This window comes from Onychomys torridus, chromosome 1 (genome assembly GCF_903995425.1).
Source record: "Onychomys torridus chromosome 1, mOncTor1.1, whole genome shotgun sequence".
NCBI lineage: Eukaryota > Metazoa > Chordata > Mammalia > Rodentia > Cricetidae > Onychomys > Onychomys torridus.
In genome coordinates this window covers 101,883,290-101,905,115 of record NC_050443.1, presented here as the reverse complement: position 1 = coordinate 101,905,115, position 21,826 = coordinate 101,883,290, and the positions used below count along the sequence as shown (strand labels likewise).

At 43.1% G+C, this 21,826-nt stretch overlaps 1 protein-coding gene across 1 annotated transcript in view; it reads right to left on the bottom strand.

Moving 5' to 3' along the window:
• The window catches only part of Hs3st4 (heparan sulfate-glucosamine 3-sulfotransferase 4), a 409,001-nt gene that overhangs the window by 358,898 nt on the left and 28,277 nt on the right, over positions 1 to 21,826 (bottom strand). The gene's annotated exons all lie outside the window — the stretch shown is intronic.

Sequence of the window (21,826 nt, the reverse complement as noted above, 5' to 3'; positions counted from 1 at the left end):
CTGTCTTGGCTTCCCTTCATGAAGGACTGTGACCTGGAAGCCAAATAAACCCTTTTCCCCCTAAGTTGGTTTGGGTCAATATTTTATCACAGCAACAGGGGAGCAAACAAGGTAAAGATAAAGTGTCATGATGTATAGGGTAAAGACTGCCAAGGGACACAAATGAAAGTCTGCAGGTCACATAAAAGTTCTATACATTGATAGTTGTGGTGGTTACACTTTTATGTTCATTAATCAACTTCCACAAAATCAACATTCATAGTTTATAGATTGTATTGAATATAAATTCTGCTTCAATAAAACTGAATTAAAGGGTAGTAAGAAATTATTTAGTGTGTACAAAAAAACACAGAACATAGTTCAGAACTCTGCATCTTTTAAAATACATTCACAAACTCCTTCCTAAAATATTTATTCTTTGAAAACTTCACAAATGTATATAATGTATTTTGATCTTTTCCACCCTATACTACCTCCCCAAGCTATCTCCCAGACTCATCAAGCCATCTCCTTCTGCACTTTGTTTCCACTTTTTGTTATTATTATAATTATTACTATTATCCTACTTAGTATAATTAGTGCTGAACATGAGTTAGTGGCGATGTGGCCATGCACTGGGGCATAGACAACCTACCATCATGTAATCCACAAAGAAAATAACTCCTCCCTCCTTCATCAGCCATGAACTGCCAATAGATTATCCTCTAGGGTTGAAATTTCAAAGCTCCCTTCCCTATCCATGTTGGAGTTTTGCCTGGCTTAATTTTGTACAAGTCTTATGCAGGCAACACAGCTGCTGATAGCTGATGTGCACATCAGCCATGTCATGTCTAGACATCAGCATTTCACAATGTTCCTGCCTATCCTTGGGCTCTTACATTCTTTCCACCCATTCTTCCAAGATGTCCTCTGAGACTTGGATAGAGAGAGGTCAATCTAAATGACCCAACTATGGCTGGGCACTGAATAATACTTACTCTCAGCACTTTGACTGGTTATGTATTAACCACTATTCAAGCAAAAGGAAACTTTGCTGGCCAAGACAGAGAGTGGCACAAACCTATAAGTATAAACACAAATTTTAACAACATGCCCATTTAGTGAAACAACATCCCTAGGGCCTGTGATCTCCCCAGCCGTGGGCTTCTAATAAGGTTTACAGGATGAAGCATGAAGAATCCCTCCTGGATTGGAGGATTCAAATCCAATTATAAAGTGGTTCATTACCGTGTGACCACCATGTAACTGCTGCATCAGTGGATACCACTTGGCTGGCAGGTCAGTATATAGAATGCAGCACTGGCAAGGCTGATAGAGAAGGGATGAAACCAGCCATCTCAGAAATGGCAGCCAATGGCCAAAGGCATACACATGACTCAATCCTTGACCCTTGCAAATTGTCACTAACAAATTTATGTCTACAGTGCCCATTCCCTCACCTTTCCATTCCTACTCCTTCATCTTTAATATTTAGAGCCCTAATTTTTACTGGGTACATGGTTTTCCAGACAATACTCTCTCCCAGAATCTCCTGCAACTATTCATTCAGGTTGAGTCCTGCTCAATGGTAAAAGTGTCTCAGGGATTTCCTAGTGGGGGTGGGAAACCTTTAATAAAAAGAAGAAATGTATGCTTGTCTTTTCTATCTTCTCCACTTAAAATGAATCCCAGGAATCCCAGCAGGAAGTATTCATTAAAAGTAGCCAGACTTTCTAATGGTCAAGGGGAAGCTAGGAGCCATCTTAGACCAGGCCTGACTGAGAAAAAGAAACTAGTACTTATTGGAGCTACCATAATCTGAGCTATTTCTGCTACACACAGTTAGCTTGGTCTTATCCTAACTCAAACAAAGAGTTTCTTCATTTTACATTCCACACAAAGCAAGTGTGACTGTAACATTAGTTGGCAGAATCAAACTTCAGGCAAATCCCTAAATACATGTGAGCAACACTGAATAAACTCGGCAGGTTGTATTGATAAACTATACAGCAATAATTAAAGATTAAGAGGCCATAGATGTGACTGAGTATGGAGACAGTTAAGGAGTTGGGGAGAGGAAAAGGATGGGGAACAATGTAAATACAGCACTCATATATGAAATTTTCAAAAAACAAAAATAAATGAAGTTTTAAAATGAGACTATAAAAAAGATTTCGTCTAAATCTGGACAACTCAAAAAGTTATGTCTTTCGGGGTCTCCCTTGATCACAAAACCTATCATTAGGTTGAGATACAAGTGAATTTTTTAAAACTACCTTGATGTTAGGGCACATTAATTAAGGTAAGGCATAAAAAACAACAGAGGTGAGCTTGGTAACTGCCATCTTGGCGAACTTCGGGAGTGTCTTCTAAAAAAGAACAATGACGAAGCTGAAGAATGGGCTAGGGAGTTATCAAGAGCTTGGAAAGGTAAGGAACAAAGGATTTAGGATACTCAAATCTCAGAGGGTAAGGATGAGCAGAGATGAGCCAGATACAAACCATCATACTCTAGAACCATGAAGGAAACATCCAATGCATGCAACAAGGCTGCCATTGAGCAAACTTACCACACAGGTAGGCCAACTGTTTAAGCCCATTACACCATGATTTGCTCCCAAAATGAATTCCTCATGTTTCAAAGTGATTATGCAACACATTGTTCTGAGACTTTGCATGCACAGCTCATTTGCTTCACTATGTCCCTATTTTTATGGACCGGCAAACTGGGAATTCGAAGGTTAAATAGCTTGCCTAAGGTTGCACCAAAAGGCAACAGTCAAAGTCCATAGTGTCTGTGCACTGGTCGTCTGGATATAATGTTGCTTCAGCCTCCATGAGACACCCAAGTTTGCCTGGAGTACCCTGACCTGAGGTAAATCACTAGGATTAAATACTTGCAGTGTTGACATGGTCACTGGGTACTCCCTAAAGCCTCCAATGAGGTGCTTTTCAGAAACCCAACAGAGTTCTGATTTATGGAGTGGCTGATATATAGGGTTTCTGATGAAAATGTAGCACAACAGGAAGGAAGTTCAAGATGCACACCTTTGTCAGGGCAGCCAAAGTGAGAGGTAAAGAACTGGAAGTCAAGCCTTGGATCGGTGACAACTGAATTCAGCAAAGCAGCCACACACACAGAGCGACAGAGCAGATGTCAAGGATTAGCTCATGAGCCGTGGAAGGCAAAGCAGAGGGCACAGGGGCACAGAGAGAGCATAGCTCCAGAAACAATAGTGCACAAGACTGTCGAAGGCTGAACGACCCAAGAAGTAAAAGTCCAATTGACACAAACCAGTTGAAGAGTATATATAAGCCTAATTTCTTAGGAAAAAAAATGTAAAGAAGTCTGAGAAACCTCTGTTGCTTCAGCTTGCTCATAATTTACTAACTATTAAACAGCACCCCATTCTCCCCTGAGGACCATGCACTCTGCAATATTCTCTTGATGGAATTAATAGGATCTACCACAAGACTTAATGCACTGACTTGAATCTGAGGTTGCTCATGTTTCAGACCTGACCAAGAACTACATAATCACTACAATAGATTCAGAGGGATAGGATCCATAAGCATCAACACTGAGACTCTGGGTGACATTATTAGGAAGGACAGCCCATCCTCAACACTCCAGCTAGCCAGATGAATGCACAAAGCTGCTGGGGAGTCATCGTCACTGTACTGTGAATAAAACGTCTATAAATGAAGCCAGTATGAAGAAAAGGAGAGTCAAGAGCTGAGGGATGGAGCTGGTGGAGGGAGGAAGCATTTGCTCACTCAGATGCACCTGGTTGCCCATCCACAGCTAACCCTGGGGACTCTTCAGTAATATGATCAAATAAATTATCTTCTGCAGTTGGTTTCAGTGATGGTCAATCTGTCATCACATGCTTCTGAGCCCTCCACCACAGTGTGCATGTCTGAGCTTTGTCATGCCTCACTATATACCACAGACTCCTCAAGAGCAAAGAGTTGTGCACAGCACAGGGCAGCACCAAGCACAGTGAGGCAGACACCAGCCTCACTGAATTCATTTGAATCTATTAAAAGTTCCCATGCAAAGACTGTTGTCCCTGTTCTAGACTATCATGGTCCCGACTTTCATTCCACAGATGCTACAATGCCCCCTCTTTATTTTTCAAACTCACTGTATCTAAAGTTTAAGCAAGTTCAATGTCAAAAAAAAACCTCAAAGTTCTTTGTTCAGCTGCACACAGTCCTACCAATCTGGATCCATCCCCCACCCCCCCCCCCACCCCCACCCCCCAGCTTTTATTTTACTCCAAAAACATCCTTTATGGAAATTCAGGGCTGGTACTCAAAATCAAATCTCAGCAAGGTAAATGCACTCTTTTATACAAAAACAAAACAAAACCAAAAAAGACTGAGGAATACATCATTTAAAGTAATAAAAAAAAACAATTTATGATCCATCTCTGATTTTCAAATGCAAAATGGGACAGAAAAGATGTCTGCATATAATGGATTTTGCAACATTTGCTAAAGTCCTACACAGAAAAAAAAAAAAAAAAGGACAAATGAGTCAAGAAGGAAAGTTCGTCCAACTACAGTACTTTCTGCAAAAGTACACATACATAGACACACAACTTTGTACAATATAATTTTTGAATGTAATAGTGATAGATTCTAGAGAAAACTATAAATAAAAGTACAGAAAGGGAAAGTCCTCCACTGTCCAATATCTGTATTGTCCACATCCTTGTTCTCCCATGCTACTTAGCAAGCAGATTCAAAGAGAAATGATGGTAAGGCAGTGGACACCCTCACCAGACATTTAGCAAGGTGAGTTGGAGGACAGGGAGAAGGTTGACTCCAGTCTTTGCTGGGGCACATCCTAGTCTCCTCACAAGCATCAGACAGATTTATACAGATTCCCTTGTAGGATGTTGAGGTTGGTGAGAGGAAAGGAAAGGAACAGTTGCCAATGTTAAGTTTCTCAAGGTTTGACTAAGCCCTTGCAAAATCAGAAGGACACCTCTCCATCAAGTCAGGCCTGTTATCTAGGGTTCTAATTCTACCTGCTCTGACCAGGTCAACTCACCATCTTGAAAAGGAGGCAGGCCACTTGGACCCTGAGACTTTGGACTGTGCTTTCCACCAAGGTCTGTTCAGAACTGGCAAATACATGTATCTACAAACAGAAATGAGTCCTTGCTCTGAAGGGATTGTGAGAAGTGACTGAGGAGTCTCCCTGGGTTGCCTCCTGTATACCTTTCCAAAGGAAGCATTCGGGAACTGCCGTGTCTTTAATCACTTTAAATTCAAGGAAATGCTGGTGTCAGAACAGCATTTTTTTTCTTCATGTAATCAAAACCTGTGAGCCCAAAACTAAATTCTCAAATACACCTTAAGTGGAATGGACATCTTTCAATAACCAACATCATAATGATCCCCATGGGTCACCATCTCAAACAGACAGGTGATGGTGATGTGCATGGAGCCTTGCTCTGCAAGGCACTTTCAGGAAGCAATCAACTTAAGATATCACCCATCCAATTCACTTTGACTCAGATGAATAGTGTCACTGATCCTTACAAACAGAAACAGCAATTGAAGAGTCATGTGACAGCTGACTTACTACTAGCCAGTCTTTGGAATTTTTTAAAAATAGTACCATTCTGTAGTTGAAGTTTTCCTGTGTCCACCTGGCTCCTGAGTCCTTGCATTTCCATAGCCGCTCAGACCCAAATAAACATGTACAGGCTAATATTACTTAAAACTGTTCAGCCATTAGCTCAGGCCTACCACTAACTAGTTCTTACACTTAAACTCAGCCCATTTCTGTTAATCTAGATGTTGCCACATGTTCCGTGGCTTTACCTGTGTGCTGCTGCTCCCTGGACAATGGGCTGGTGTCTCCTGACTCAGCCTTCCTCTTCCCACAATTCTCTACTCTCTTTGTCCCACCTATACTTCCTGCCTGACTACTGGCCATTCAGCATTTTATTTACATAGAGCAATATCCACAGCACTTCCCCTTTTCTTTTTGTGTTTGGATTTTTTGGAAATAGTACCATTTCCCCAAAATAAAAATAAAACTCAAACATATGATCATGGGTCGATGTTGCTACCAGTCCAACTAGTAATTAGTGGACAGTTGAATCATCTTTATTCATGCATGCATGGGATGAATATGTAGTCAGCACACAGTTCTGCCCCAGAAGCTGAGGATGCAGCAGAAAACAAGACAGCCAACTTCCTTGTTCTCATAGTGGATATGTACCAGTGAGAAGGCCCAAGTAAAAACAAGGATGCAGATGAGCAACAGAGACAAGACTATGTAGTGGCAAGTCCTACAAATGGAAAAGATCAAGTGATGTGACATAGGGAACCTGATCTAGAGACAGACAGGCTGTGGTGGCCTATGGATGAGCATTGCTCTGATATCTATGCAGGCATCAGGCATGAGAAAGACTGACAAAGGCGAGATGGGCAGAGCTGAAGGAAAGAGCCAGTGATGGGCAGGTTTTGAAGAAGGCTCTTGGAGTTAGGTTATATTAGTGTCTGTCCTCAGCACAATGATCATTTTCTACCACTTGACCCCACTCATCTAAAAGCATCTGTTGGGTCCACTCCCTGGTCACTGAGCAGCCAAATGCCCACTCTTCACTTCCCCAAAGGAAGACCACTAAGTGTTGTTTAGGAGCCACTAACAAACGGGAGAACAGGGGCCAGAGCTCCAAGCTAGGAACAAACTTCAGCTACTCAGAAAAGAATGAGAAAAGAGGGTATCTGGCTGATGTTATCATCAGTGATGGGATAAGAGTTGGTTTGGTTGGCAACAGTGCACAGCCTTGGAGTGCTTAGTTTCCATATTGTGAGCACGGAAGGACTCCATGCACATCAGGGCATGAAACCTGGCCATCTATGCATGGTCCTCACAGTCTACTGCATGAGATACAGGAGGCCATTTTTATCATTCCAGTACCAGCGCAGGGACAAGATAAAACTGACACATTTCATCAATCTTGTTTTGTCTATAATTTAATCTATCTGAAATCAGAATGGGTCACAAGATAATCACTGGCCAGGCAGTGTAACCTGAGCAGAGGCCTCAAAACCAACAGCTTCTTGGAAGAAGATTCTGGGGACAATCATGGAGTAGTACACCAGGAATGATGCCAGACCCACAGCCTTGATGCACCTTAGTTTAATAATACTAGGGAGCCTGAGGAGAGGGACACATTGGGAACTGGGGTGCTCTAAAAGGGCCAGACTCTGGAAATTTTAGGCATTTTGGACTGATTTCCTTTTTTATGATATACGAATATACAGGACTAATGGAAGATGGATGTCTAAGGATAAAGGTGCTCTTTCAGTGAATACAAAATTATAAATGGAATAGTAGTGTCATGGTCTAATTAGTGATGTTTTATTCTTAGTAATTACATGCATCAAAGTGCATCTTACAGATTCTAGGAAATCTGAGAACACTTACGAAGCATCCAGTGGCTACCAGGAATTTTATATGTGCTATATGGCACACAATCTTCACAGCAACACTGTGCGCTCCACCTTGCAGATACTAATAAGTATCTTCAACGGAACATGGCTTGTTTACAAATGAACCACATGCATTTAAGGAACAGGTCATTCTTCAGGGACACTATGGCAGCAGAGGTCATGGCCTCAGACATGGTCTTCCTATATCATCTTGTGTCAATATCCCAATAACCCAGGAATGGTGGCACATTCCTGTCCCAGCATTTGGGAGTCTGGGGCAGGAAGACTCAATTCAAGGCCATCTTGGAATATGTAACAAGACCTTGTTTCAAAAACAACACAGAAACTTTAGCTTCCCTGCTATGATTATTAATCTTAATTGTCAACTTGATGAGATCTAGAATGATCTGAGAAATGAGCCTCTGGGCATGCTTACTGAGGGATGATCTTGATTAGGTTTACTGAGGTGGAAAGAACTATTCAACATTCTCTAGGCCAAGAGCCTGGGCTATACATATGGCATCTGTGGCCAGGAATCAGAGAGAGATGAGAGCTCACTTTTCATTTTTAAAATATATAGCTGTCTTGAGGTTCTTCTGTGATGATGGACTGTAACCTTGAACTGTAGGCCACAATAAACCTTTAAAAACCCTTTCTTCCCTTAAGTTGCTTTTTTCAGGATATTTTATACAAAGGAAACTAAGACACTTGCTCAGACCTTGTAGGAAAAACTTCTTTTTTGAGGTAATTAAGACTTATAAAGACATAGAAACCTTTAATGGGTCAGATAGTAATATCCCCTGGGCCTGTTTGGAGACCAGACTCAGAAGGGTATAAACAATGGAGAATGGAAAGTGCCAGGCCTCTCCTGTTCATTGAGAACTAACTGGGAACTCTAACATTTAGTGGTTTCCAGCAAAGCTGCATCCAGGTCTCAAAACCAGGAAGAATCCATATCTTGCTCGTATCTCTTACTTGGGAGATGGTGGTCTACAACTGATGTTAAAACAGCACACTGCTGTAGAAGAAAGGTAATACTGTTTGCCCACTGGACTCAGTAATGGTTCTAAGGTAGAGTTTCATTGGCTCAGCTTAGGCATGATACCTATGGTTACCAACTCTTAGCTAATTGCAGATTTTGTGGGACCTGGCTTGAGTCTCCTGTCATCCTAGGGGGTGGGGTCAGCCTGGTCCAAACAACAGGAATTAGAGAAGTTTTCACAGAATCTCACTTGATACTCTGCAGAACATGATGAGTCATCATGAGGCCTGATGATGACCTTACCATCCTCTACCAAGATGCTAAAGAGACAAATGACCAAGTCCAATTTACCCAGAACAGAGAGTTTTTTGAAGGCAAGATTATTCAGATAAACTATAAGCAATGATGCATAACTACCCAAGGACAAAAGGACCTATAAATTATGACATCTCTCATCACATAGCCAGGAAGTAGCAGGGACAAGGTCATCAATTAAATTATAGTTTTCCCAAAATCCATGCAAAGCTACCTACTTCCAGAAATATAATTGCCCCCTTCGAAAACTGTGATGTTTTTCATATTGGTAGTGCCCAATGCTGTGCTTGAAGAGTACTGCTAATATCTACTTCCTGTGTATTCTTCAGGATGTAGAGAGATCCACAGGGTCACACTGACTCTAGCCATCCATAGTAGCACCCAGAATGCCTGCTAGAGGTCATGGGTGTCACTGTAAATCACCAGAATAGGAAGAGCTTGATTTTCTACAGTGCTTGTTAGCATGAAAATAATCATGCACTTCCTTCCTATTGTTCAGTGGCAGAGCCACAGGGGTCAGCCTGAGAGCTGCACATCCACATGGCTCACCAAATGAGCCCGGTCATGATGGAAACAGCAATCTATCTATGCAGACCCATATCAGCAGATGTCAGTGTGGACTGCCTCTAGACACTGGGCAATTTCCCGTCATGTTCGTCTAGAAATCAAAATTTGGGGTGAAGCAAAGGGGTGAAAGGAAGAAAGCACTCATTTATTTTAGAATATTTTCTTGAGGGATGGGGGTGTAGCTCAGTGGTGAAGAGATTGCCTAGAATGAAGAAGATTGAGTGTTCGACTCATCACATACAACACACACACACACACACACACACACACACACACACACACACACACACCCTTTTGAAATCATGTTTCCAAAGTGGAAGGGCTTGCCCCAGGTGCTCTGGCTGAAACAACTGTCTGACCACTGCTAGCCATATCCTATGAGTCTGTGATGGTTTTCCGCTAATCAGAGATGAGCAAGAGCCACAGAACCTCAAGAAATTGCTTCTTTGCACAAATCATGTAAAAGTAGATCCTCCCAAGGTATATTCCAACAAAGCTGTTAGCTCACTGCAGGGCAATGGAGAAATGTAAGCCCTTCATCATTCTCATACAATGCTTTAGATTGCCCAGAATAGGAGGAAACATCTCTTTTCTTAGCAGCCTGCCCCTGCCTGAGCTCCCTTGTGTGCTGTATGGAACTGGGCTAAAAGGATTGCTTAGCAGACCTGGGGTACCCAAGCCTGCACATTCTGAAGAAAGGGCTGTTCTGTGGCCAGGTAGCAGTATTACCTGGGAGCCCTTGGAATATCTTGCCTCAGGATAGTTATCTATGTCACTAAGAATTTAGGCCACACCAATAATATGACAATATGGGGCCCTACAGTGAAGAGCTGTTTGTGTTAGCCTGCAGTTTGGGGAAAAACCATATTGCTTGTTCTAAGGGGAAAAGGCCAAAGGGAAAAGCAGCTAAAGTCAGTCACTTGGCACACCATGCTTATGGGAAAGCGCCCTTAAAAACTCCTGGATTGCGGGAAATGCAAATCAAAATGACTCTGAGATACCACCTTCCACCTGCCAGAATGGCTAAGATCAAAAACACAGAAGACAGCTTATGCTGGAGAGGATGTGGAGCATGGGGAACTCTCCTCCACTGCTGGCAGGAATGCAAGCTTGTACAGCCACTTTGGAAATCAATATGGTGCTTCCTTAGAAAATTGGGAATCCATATCCCCCAAGGCCCAGCTGTAGCACTCTTGGGCATATACCCAAGGAATGCTCAATCATACCGCAAGGGCATTTGCTCAGCTATGTTCATATCAGCATTGTTTGTAATAGCCAGAACCTGGAAACAACCTAGATGCCCTTCAACTGAAGAATGGATAAAGAAAATATGGTACATATACACAATGTAGTACTACTCAGCAGAGAAAAACAATGACATCATGAGGTTTGCAGGCAAATGGATGGCTCTAGAAAAACTCATCCTGAGTGAGGTAACCCAGACTCAGAAGGACAAACATGGTATGTACTCACTCATAGTATGATGCTAGATGTAAAACAAAGATGACTAGACTGCTACACAACTTCAGGGAAAGCTACCTAGAAAACAGGACCCTAGGAAAGACACAGGGATCACCCAATGACAGAGAAATGGATGAGATCTACATGAACAACCTGGACAACAGTGGGAGTAATGAAGGGCAAGGTTTGAGGGAAAGAAAGCTTAGGGGAGCAGGAGATCCCAGCTGGATCAAGAACAGAAAGGGAGAACAAGGAATAACAGACCATGATAAATGAAGACCACATGAGAATAGGAATAGGCAGAGTGCTGGAGAGGTCCCCAGAAATCCACAATGATACATCCTCTGTAGACTGCTGGCAATGGTCGAGAGAAAGCCTGATCTGACCTATTCTGGTGATCAGATGGCCAAACACCCTACCAGTTGAGCTGGAACTCTCATCCAATAACTAATGGAAGTGGATGCTGAGATCCTCAGCCAGGCCCCAGGTGGAGCTCCAGGTGTCCAATTGTAGGGACTGTAAGAGCGTGAATTGTTGAGCCCAAGATTGGAAAAAGCGCAGGGACAAATAGCCAAAGTAATGGAAGCACATGAATTATGAACCAAAGGCTGTGGAGCCCCCAACTGGATCAGGCCCTCTGGATAAGTGAGACAATTGAATGGCTTGAACTATTTGGGAGGCATCCAGACTGTGGGACCAGGACCTGTCCTTAGTGCATGAGCTGGCTGTTTGGAACCTTGGGCTTACACAGGGACACTTTGCTCAGCCTGGAAGGAGGGGACTAGACCTGCCTGTACTGAATCCACCAGGTTTAAATGAATCCCCAGGGGAGTCTTGGCCCTGGAGTAGATGGGAATAGAGGGGAAGGGATGGGGGAAAGGTGGGGGTAGGGGCTGGAGGGGGGAGGGCAGGGGAACCCATGGCTGATGTGTAAAATTAAAACACAAATATAATAATAAAAAATTAAGAAAAAAAAAAAAAAAACTCCTGGATTCTGAGCCCCGGGCAACTTCTTGAGAGGGTTTGTGCTATCACTGGAGCTGGGTGGTTTCCCTAGGCCTACCTGGAAACTCAGATGTGTAGGTCCCAAGATACAAACTTCTGGATTCTTCTCTGTGGGTCTTTTTCTTTTGCTGATTTTAAAAGGATCCAGCCTCGCTGTACTAAACATTACCTGTAAGTTTGGGAGACTTTTCTGAGTTCTATATGGCTGGCAAATCATAGATAGCAAAAGTGGTCAAGAAGACCCTCCAATCTAAACATGGAAAGAAGGAGAAAATATCACAAGAAGAAAACATCCCCTGAAACTGTTCCAGAATCAGATTTCTTAGATTGGGGCTTAAGATGTCAACAGGAAATAAAATGGTGCATGTACAAGAACTGCATAGGACACTGAAGACAGACAAGACACCAAGGCTGCTGAGAAGTAAGAAAAAGCATAACTTACCACTCTGCCATGCTGTTGTGGAGACTGCTTTGCCTAACCAGTTCCCAAGCGCATCAACTAACTTTCACTTCTGGGAAGGAGTAACTATTCCCTCTTGATTAAATCATCCAGTTTCAGAAATACAATAAAAATTTCCAAAGTGATCAGGGGAGACTGGAGTGATGAGAGCATTACATAATGCCTCTCCCTTCTTCCCGTTCCCTTCTGATTGCCATGTGCCATGGAGACAATCGTACAATCCACATTTAATGCTCTGTACCTGGACCCAATGCCAGGGACTCCATGCTCCATTCACATCCTTACCCTTCTCAATTCATTGAAAACCACTTCAAGCAAAAATCATTTGAAAGAAATTACCTGTGTGTATTACACCATGAGCAGTGAAAAATGTCCCATGTGAGACCCGAGGGTCCCGAAGCAATAATTTTTTTTTTCCTGAAGAGCAAGATGTAATAAGTCAGGGAAAAGAAGTCCCCATGACAACAAGGAGAGGAAGGAAATAAGTGGAAAATCAGAGGATTCGAGTCTTTTACAACATAAGGCATCACTAATTTGTACTTGGGAATCTGTCTTTGGGTTTAAAATCCCGGAAAGATATGTGCTCTTTCTTGCTTTTCTGCCTGCCTGGGTGATATTATTCAAGTTCACTACACGGCAGAAGAGGGTGGGGACCAGGTTCTCCTGGGATGGAATCGGCTTCTTTTCCAGAGACCTCCCCCACCTCCTGACCCAGAATGATAAGATTGTGCTATGGTACTTACAGCTAAGCTGGTATTCCAGAGGATTCAATAGACAAATTTTGAACAAGGAGGCTAGGGAGATGGCCTGGTCCATAAGTGTTTGTGGCACAGTATGAAGATCTCAGCTCAGAGCTCCAAAACCTAGTTTTTAAAAAGCCAAGCACGATGGTGAGTGCTTATAACCCCAGCACTGGGGAGGCAGCTGATCCCTAGGGCTTGCTGGCGAGCCAGCCTAGCCTACTTGGTGAGTTTAAGGTTCCAATAAAAGACTCTGTTTCAAGAAATAAGGTGGTCAACTCTTGAAAAACAACACCTGAGGTTGATCTCTGGCCTCCCTCCACACACACATGAACACACACACACACACACACACACACACACACACACACACACACACACACATACACATGCACAAATACCAAACAAGAGGATTTTTCATGCCCTATGCCTAGGGTCATTTTCTACGCACTGTACCTCATTTCTTTCTGAAGAAGAAACTTGCTTTCTAAATTCTTTGCTTACTGCCCCCAGCCTGAGTCCTGAGTGGTGTCCCACACCTCCAAACTCTTCTTTGATGTGCCTCAAATTTTCAGAGAACTAATAATGTTTAAAAGTATCATCCTTCGAAAATGTAATGCCTCCCATGCCTCATAATTTGTGTGCTTTGTCCCAAGCTGATGGCATCGTTTGGGAAGACTAGAAACTTGAGAAACAAGAGCCCAATGAGAGGAAGCAGGTCACTCTGGGCAGGTCCTCAGGGGTGTTTTATCCCTGGTCTCTTTCCACCTCACTCTCTCTTCTTCCTGTTAGTTGCGATGTGAATGGAGCTGCTCCTCCACCACAAATACGAGCCAGAACAAATCCTTCCTCCACTACGTCCCATGTCAGGTCTATCATAGCAATGGAGAAGGCAGTGGCACATCAGAAAGCTTCTGATGGACATAAATGAGAAGCATGAGACAAAAGAAACTACATGCGAGAGACTTCTGGGTACTTAGCTGGCATAGCTCCTGTCTCCCTGACACTGTGCCTCTCTCAGGGCCCCACCTTCTAGGACCTCATTCTATTCTTTCCTCTTTTTCCAGAGTATCATCATCATCATCATGAGAAACAGAATTCAATTCAAGGGGACCAAGGGGCTGCTATCAGCTAAGGCTCCTTCTATGTTATATTTTACTTAATCCAATTAACAGCTGTCTAGCAAAGGTATCATGTGTTCTGCTTTGTTTATGAGATGGTACAAGGAAATTCCAGCCACTAGCACACAGTCATACAGCTTGGAATCAACAAACCCAACTTTAAAACCTGACTATACACTGACTGTAAACACAACCATAATAGACGACTAGGGTGAAACTTGGGTGATCAAGTATGTGAGCCCCACACTAAGCCGAATCTCCCATCCTCAGCTTTCTATGTAACATAGCTGTGTGCTGAAGAAGTGGGAAACCCTGACTCTAGGACTATGAAGTGTGAGCAAGGATAAATGCATGTGTGCATGGGTGTTGGGACATGTTTTATTCTTCCATAATACACTTACATAATCAGTAAGCCTATCATTGTTCATAATTCTGGTCATAAGGTATCCCAGTGTGTTCACCTCCTCATTTCGAGGAGTCCTTGTGAATGGGCTGTTTTTGACTGAAAGACATGGGGCTCCTTTGTGTGTGAACAGGCTTGGAAGCAGGTAAAAGGGACGACACCCACACCATCTGAGAGGTAGAGCTCACTCTTTCCAAGCATCTACATATGAATTTCCTCCATCCCATGAAAACTCAGTTCAAAATTCTTCCAAAATTCTTCCATTTTTCTACTGGTTTTGTCTTCTGCACTGCAGAGAATCCAAGACAAGACCTCGAGTAGGCCAAGTGCAGGCTCTGCTACTGAACCTCCACCAGCCCCGAATCTCTTAACTAAGAACAAGACATTATCAAATATTAAATGGTTGAGTTTTTCCTGATGGAAAATTTCCTAAAATATTTAGGTACACACTAACCTTCATTTTCCCCACTACTTATTTTTAACTGAAATACTATAGACATAGAATTGCTTGTGAAGGTAGTTCAAGGTGAAATGAATTCACACCACACACCATGCTTTCCTGTGCTCTTCTCAACAGGGAGTTTAAGACACTGGTCCATGTCTGTCTACAAACTGCTGCCTCTTCCTTTTCAACAACTGCCTTGAAAATCTGCTGGAGATACAGCATAATTTACTTTTAGAAGACCTAGGCTGCTGTCCCTCAGGCACTCACTGATTCCATGATTCTTTACCCCTAAATGTCATAGCCATGCCTCTCCAAAGCCTGGCTCTGCCCTGGCTTCTACCTTCTACCATTCCCACTGAAATTTCCCTCTGTTCTCAGAATATCATCATCATAAGAAACAGCATTCGGTGATTCAACATCTGGCAGTCTTTGTCATTAAAAGTAAAATGGGGAACAGCAAGACAGAACCTGCCTCTAAGAAAGACAACCTGAGTTCAATCTCTGAGACACATATAGTGGAAGGAGAGAACCAACTCCCAAAGTCATCAGGACTTCCACATGCATGCTACCCCATGGGCACACACACAAACACATGCACAGGTATGCATGCGTGCACGTGCACGCACACACACACACACACACACACACACACACACACACACACACACAAATTAAATAAATAATAATGTAATAAAAATACAGCAAAAGTACAATGTAAAACTTGCATGTCTCTTTTGCTGGACAACTGAGACTTTGCAAACTGAATACTGAGTGACAAGTGCACACTAGCTCAAATTCAGAGACATCCAGTAACAGAAGCAAACGGATGAAATGTCTGAGTGTTGGAAATGAAACAGGTCCTGAAAACTGTGCTGCACATAGTCACTGAAACCCATGCACCTGACAGAATCCCCGAATCCTGGACACTGAGAATAGAAGACAGAGATCTACAAAGCATCAACCTCTCCTGCAGAGCATGAAGCTTGAGATATCAACCTCTCTTGCAGGGCATGCAGCCTGAGATATCAACCTTTCCTACAGGGCATGTGATCTGTGATATCAACCTCTCCTGCAGGGAATGTAGCATGGGTTATCAACCTTTCCTGCAGGGCATGTGGTCTGTGTGATGATATATTGTGCACCCCAATAAAACTTATCTAGGGGTCAGAGGACAGAGCTAGCCACTAGATTAGACATAGAGGCCAGACAATGATGGCACACACCCTTAATCCTATCACTTGGGAGACTCTGAGTTCAAGGCCACACTGGGAACAGAGCCAGGTGTGGTGGCACACACCACTAATTCCAACACTTGAGATCTCCTGCCTTTGTGTGGGAAGCACACATGCCTTTAATCCCAGGAAGTAAGATGGCAGGGCAGAAAAAGGTATACAAGGCATGAGGAAACAGGAAGTCCTTCTCTTTAGACTGAGGATTTCATAGAGATAAGCTAGGGGTGAAAGCAGTTCAACTGAGACCCTCAGGGGTGAGGACTCAGAGAGTCTGGAGATTCGTGGAAACAGCATCAGCTGAGGAGTTGACGAGGTAAGGTTGGCTGTGGCTTGTTCTGCTTCTCTGATCTTTCAGCTCTCACCCCAATATCTGGCTCTGGGTTTTTTTTATTATTATTAATAAGACCTTTGAAGATTCATGTTGGATTTCTAGGATATCAACCTCTCCTGCAGGGCATGTGGCCTGGGCTATTAACACAGGGCTTTTAGACACAGTAGCAATTCTCATAGGACATTAGGCAGATCAATGCTGAGTAATGCCAAAAATTCTCACTGTGACTGAGATTCTAAATTAACTAAAAGAACACAATTTCTACATGTAAGAGCAAGGAGAACAGGACATCCCCAACTCACAACTGGCAAGAGTGAACAAATCTATACAAGCCTCCTGCAGAGAAACATAGTAAGATAAGTCAAAAAGCCTTTAAATCATTTTGAATGTCCAAGTTTTGATTCTGTAATGTATGTCCAGGAAGTACATGTGTTTATGTAGGGTTGTGTATGCATGAGTATACGTGGGGGGAGGGGGAGCATGGTGGCACTGACTGGTGACCCCAACATTTAGAACCTTAAGAAAGAAGATCCTGAGTTCCAGGCCAGCCTGAACTCTGCAATGTGAAAACAAAAAAAAAAAAAAAAAAAAAAAAAGAGGAAAGGAGGGAGAGAAACTGACAGAGTGGGAGGAAAGGGGAGGAAATACATATACGTGTGAACATACATGAATAGGTGTGTTCTGTATGCGTTTGCTCACTGTAATGCTTGTTCTAACACTGAAAGCAATTCAAATGTCCATCTGCATGAAGGCAATTAAATGCAGCCCACTAGACCCATATCATATTATAAACATGACACTGCCAATAAAATTCATGTGCTAATGGAGTAGTGTTACAACTGTGGGTCGCAAATCATTAGTGAGTCATAAAAGCGATTTAAAGAGTCATGGCTAGCTTTTTTAAATAGAATAGAGAGTAAAATATTTAAGAATAGACTGGATATAGTAAGAGTAAGTGGTTTTACAAAACTGTTTTACAAATACGTGTGCATTTATTCTAGGTAATTATACAAAGTACATTTTGTATCATTAGGGTATAGTAAAATAAATAAATAAAAGCTCCTGCAGTAATGGGAAATTCAGATACACAAGAATATGCAAATGGTCTGTTTAATTAGAAATAAACAGAGGTGGCTCAAGGGTGTAGTCCGTGGACTACCACTTGCCTAGAGCATATAAAGACCTGGGTTCAATGCTCAGCACAAGAAAGCACAAGGACAGGAGCGTAGCTCAGTGTGGGCAAGATGATCACCTACGTTACACATACAAGATCCTAGGTTCAATCCCCAACACCATATCAAAAACAAAAGGAATTGTAAACTTTAAGACATAATCCCAAATTTGAGCAAACAAGATCATCAAACACATACACATGCACATGCTCAGAAAAGAAAGGCCCTAGGGACAGCAGGTGTAGAAAAATGAAATCTTTCTCTCTGTGTTTTAGCTGTTTTCTAAATTTCCTATCGTGAGTAATTATTACGTTAACAGCCAAAAGGGGGCTATTTTTCAAGGATGGTTGTGGTAAGTAAATCACAGTCTTAGACAATTCCTCAAAGCAGGTTGCTGATGACAAAACAGATAAATGCCAAGCTTGGGAAGCCATTCGCTTCTCAGATGCCCTGCTAGGAAAGGTATCCTTAGGAAAGCTGCAGACCAGGGCACTTAGGAGAGCAGCATGGGCCTAGAAGATGGTGGATAAGGAAAACAAAATAGCTCAGAATTAAAAGTGTGCTGTGTCTCTTCTCATAATAACACCCACAGGTGATTACTTGTATCAGAAAGAAAGAGGGGGTTGGGGATTTAGCTTAGTGGTACAGCGCTTGCCTAGCAAGCGCAAGGCCCTGGGTTCGATCCTCAGCTCAAAAAAAAAAGAAAGAAAGAAAGAAAGAAAGAAAGAAAGAAAGAAAGAAAGAAAGAAAGAGAGAGAGACAGACAGAACAAAACAGAGAAAGGGAAGATCACGCATGGTATGCTTGCATTTGAGAGACAGTAGCAAAAGCGTGCTGAGACAGCCGTGCAGTGCGGTCACCAAAGCCTTCAGCAGTTGTGTGAATTTCCAATGGCCGAGAACATGATGATAAACTCACGGCATGCACTCGTAAAGAGCCAATGAGGTGATCAGTGCTCTGACCTCTTCGGAAAGCTGAGGAGGATTTTTACACTCCAGCTCTGCTTCAGGTTCAGGTGGTGGCTTCACATTCAGGAGAACATGTTATTTTCATTTGAAAAAGAATTTGGCAGACCCCACTCTCATACGGGAAACTAAGCAATGATGACTTCATTTAATCTTGCCCCACCTCCAGCAGTACCCCAGTGGGTTTGGCTGCTGAAGCTGCTCGGCAAAGACTAGTGTGATGCAACTTTGCTGTATTCACTGTTCCTTGCTTCCCAGATCTTTCTCCACTGTCAGTTGGATCGTGCCATGAAGACATTGGTGCTGTGTAAAGAGAATCAAGGGCAGCTCCCGCTGTCTGTGTGGTGTGTGACTCAGAAAGAAATCCTGAAGACAGAGTGCTCACTGGTGGGAAAGCCTGGGAGAATGCGAACCATCTGTCGTGAGGCAAGCCCATCAGAGACTCAAAAACGATCGATGGTAAGCAGAATCTGACGACTCAGACAAAGTAAGTCATTTCTCGGCTCCGGAAGAACTCCTGCGCCTCGTAAATAGTATGTCGGGGACAAGGGGTAACAAAAGGGAAAAGGAGAGTTAAGGAAAGATCTTACTCATGTAGACAAACCATCCTTCTGGGTACTGCTGTGGAAGTCTGGGTTAAAACCAGGACGGTTTGAGAATGTGTGTGATTTCACCGAGGGTCCTCATCAGGAATGTGATGTATGCATGCATTGCTCACACTGTTCACCGACAATCACTCAATCATCCAATATTAGAAAGTACAGCTCCCTAGCTGGAACCAGTGAGGGCTTGTGAAAAGATTGTCTCCATGCCTAAGGAGCACAATGAGCAGAAACACCCTCCTGTCTGCACTCCTGCTACAGGCTTCTCCTTTTTAAAACTGTCCACATCGCCTTCTCTGCCTTGCTAGTATTTATGTTCCAGAGCTTTCCATGTGTCACTCATTTGAACCTTGTAACCTCTTCATGAAGGATATAGTTAATTCCTTCATACTAGAAATACGTAAACTGAGTCACACACGATTACCCAAAGCCACACAGCCAGCAGGTGGTACAGAAAATATTCAGAGTCAAGCAGCTGACTTAAGAGTCCAAGGCCTCTGACTGGCCCATATTCTTAAGGACACGGGGAATGTATCCTTAAGATAGAATCTCAGTCTCTCTCCCCAGAGCCACTTGAGTATGGTAAAATGCTGTGACCTTCCTCTGGTCACTCTCTACCCATATTCCCTTGCCTTTTATTGTCTAAGAGATCAAGCCAGTTTCCCACAGGGCCCGTTTCATTTCTCACTGGCTGAAAAGCAGAGTAAAATAAAAGAGAAGGAATGGGGGCCTCTCCGGGCAAGTTGCACGTTGGATATATACAAATAAAATGGCTTTAATAAAGGAAGGGTGCGGGAGGACATATATCAGACACCTGCTGCCTTTGGTAAGCCAGCTAATCCTCTGCATGGAGTCTTAGGGATGGGGATGGCAGAACCCTAGATCCTGAGCTTTGTTTGAGGGCTGGGAATGAGAACAATTTGCCTTTCAAGGTGACCAAAGTAGCCAATGACTTTTAGGACATAGTTAACATTGATCCTCCACAAAAGCCTGATTTTGCCAACCCACTTTCAGTAGAATCTCCCAGGGTGGTTATCTAATAAACTGGATTTTAAATAAGGTGTATTCTGCTGCCACTCAACACTGTGAGGAAAGAATCACTCTCAGAACTGAAGAAAACAGAGCTCAGTTAAGAAGCCTGGCTGCAGATGGGCTGTAAGTTCCTCCTGGTGTCCTTCTGCATGGTAAGATTGAACCCAGGACCCTGACAATGCTCGTCAGGCTCTCCATCTACCTGCCCTGGAGCTAGCCCCTTCCTCACAGTTACCACGCCTTCCTGCTACCTCAGTGAGTATGATGGTTACAGTGACTGTCAATCTGACAGGATCTAGAATTGTGTAGGAGACAAACCTCTGTGAGGGACTGTCTAGATTGAGTTCATGGAAGTGGAGAGATCCACCCCAAGAATAAGCAGCTGGAGCCCTGAACTGAAAACAAAAAGGAGAAAATGACCCAAATGCCAGCATTCATCTCTTGCTGCTTCCTGACTATAGATAAAATGGGCCCAGCCGCCTCACACTCCTGAGACCACAGCTAGAGCAGGTCTGCCATTATGCCATCCCCCATCATGACAGACTGTACCCACAAACAGTGAGACAAAATAAAAGTTTTCATACGTTGCTTTGGTCAGGTGTTTCATTAAGTTGCTTTGGTCATCACCACAGTGAGAAAACTAACAGATGCTGCAGATCTCCTTAAAAGACACCTCTAAGTGTAAATATGCATTTAAATCATAAAACAAATATACTCAGTGCTTCTCAAAAACAGATGTCAGGACATGAGTCTGGGTAAATACACTCTGAAGAACTCTTCCACCTACTGGGACAGTCACCCCCAGGTACACTTAGACTGTTACTTGTTGTTATGAACAGGGAAGGGAAATTGACTGGAAACCAGCCTCTCAAGACTCTCTACACTGTTTACACATGTAAACATCCTGGTGGGCTCTGGTTTCCCCGGGCAGGGGTCAGCAGCAGTCAACACAGGGTACATCAAAGTCAAAGGGTTTGCTCACTTCAATGTGAGAGACAGCTTAGTGTGAAAGGACCCAAACCAACAGGGCCAACTGATGGTGATCTGGAAACTAAACTGTGAACCAGCTTTCCTCTTTCCAAGTTGATTTATCTCAGGCATTTGTTACAGCAAAGGAAAGCTAATATTTCCCCAAGCCTCTTTTCAGGAATAAAGTTCACTGGGTACTTCAAAAAGAAGGGTGATTTTATCTCACATGGGAACACACATGTAGCACACTCGTTGCAAACGTTACTTATTTTGTGCCTGACATCTTTCCCATCTCACCACCTACTCTTCATCTAAATGAAATATACGTCCCTTCAGGTCCCTCACTTCACAGAAGGCCACTTCCTTGAAGACACTATGGCCACACTGTCCCCTCCACCCAGTATGTTTTCCCCTCAGACTCTTGCTAACAAAACTGACCTTTTGTTTGGCACACAAGGATGACTCAGACTTTTCTGATGGTCTGCTTTTCTTGGCAGCCTCTGAGTGGTCCAAGGGAAGACAGACACTTATGTCTAACTGTCCTGTTGGAAATCTGATGGGTAGCTCATGTCCTACATAGA